Raw genomic sequence first — 1,177 nt, forward strand, 5'->3', positions numbered from 1 at the left:
TACATATCCAACTGTGAAAGTTTCATTAAAAACCTTAATAATAAGTAATAAAACTGCAATAGAAGTTTTTTCTAGAATTACAGCAAGTTTCTGTTAACATTAATGCACAGAAAAATGAAAGACTTTCTAATTTGTGATTTTTCCAGAGGCTTTTGTGCAGTGAGATGTGTACACAAGTACATATTGAAAATATGGTCACATTTATACATAACTCCATATATTTTCTGGGTATGAAGCAAGAGAACACAGCAGTTACAAATGTCTTCCCACATCACTCCCCGTTGGACAAAGTGCATATTCACCTGCAAACTCAGGGCCTGTGGCACTCACCAGGTAGACTGTCATGAACAGGTAAAGCAGAAATGCAAATGATTATACAGACTGAAGCATCCCTTACTTACCTTAGATTTAAAATAGTCTTTGTTCCCTAATTAAATCATGTCTACTTGAGAGACAACTCGAGTTACAGGAAACACAAATAAGCAGAGGCAGGGTGAATAATACCTTTTTGCTGTTTCTAGATCAATTAAACGCAACACTCACCCATGTGCTCTTCCAGCAGCAGAATCCACATTCACTTCAGTGGCAGAAAAGTATCATTTTAACTTCCAAAATGGCAAGACAAGGAAAATGGAGAAAAAAAGCTGGGTGAGGGAGCTGGCAGAGAGGAGTGAGAAATATCAAACAAAAAGCAATTTAATTCAAATACGTCACTGTACTAGATTCTTATTCCTAAATTTAAAGTTTGCTTTTAACTCTCATTTCAATGGATTTGCAGGAAAAAATCTAAAGAGTAAATTTATATTTAATTGATCATTATAATTTATTTTATTAAAATAATATAGCGGAAAGACCTTTCTTCCAGTAAAGGGTTCTGGCTTTGATGTCTGATTGTTATGCAAATTCCATGGAGTACAAGATACGGACAGAGGAATAATTAAGCTTAGGACTTTGTATATAATAATTCTTACATATGTAAATGTACCCTGGTTTGAGATAATGATGTGTACACGCACTGGGAACCATACGAGTGTGTTAGGAAAGCCAGGAAACGCCCCCAGAATGTGCAGGTCCTCCCCAGTGTCCCCAAGCAGGGCTTCTGCTGGCTGCTGGCACACGCCAGGGGCACCCACAGCCCAGCAGCCCCCGAGCACTGCAGAGCCTGGAGCTGGAGCTC

The sequence above is a fragment of the Lichenostomus cassidix genome, chromosome 10, assembly GCF_008360975.1.
Source record: "Lichenostomus cassidix isolate B80296 chromosome 10, HeHo_3.0, whole genome shotgun sequence".
Classification (NCBI taxonomy): Eukaryota; Metazoa; Chordata; class Aves; order Passeriformes; family Meliphagidae; genus Lichenostomus; species Lichenostomus cassidix.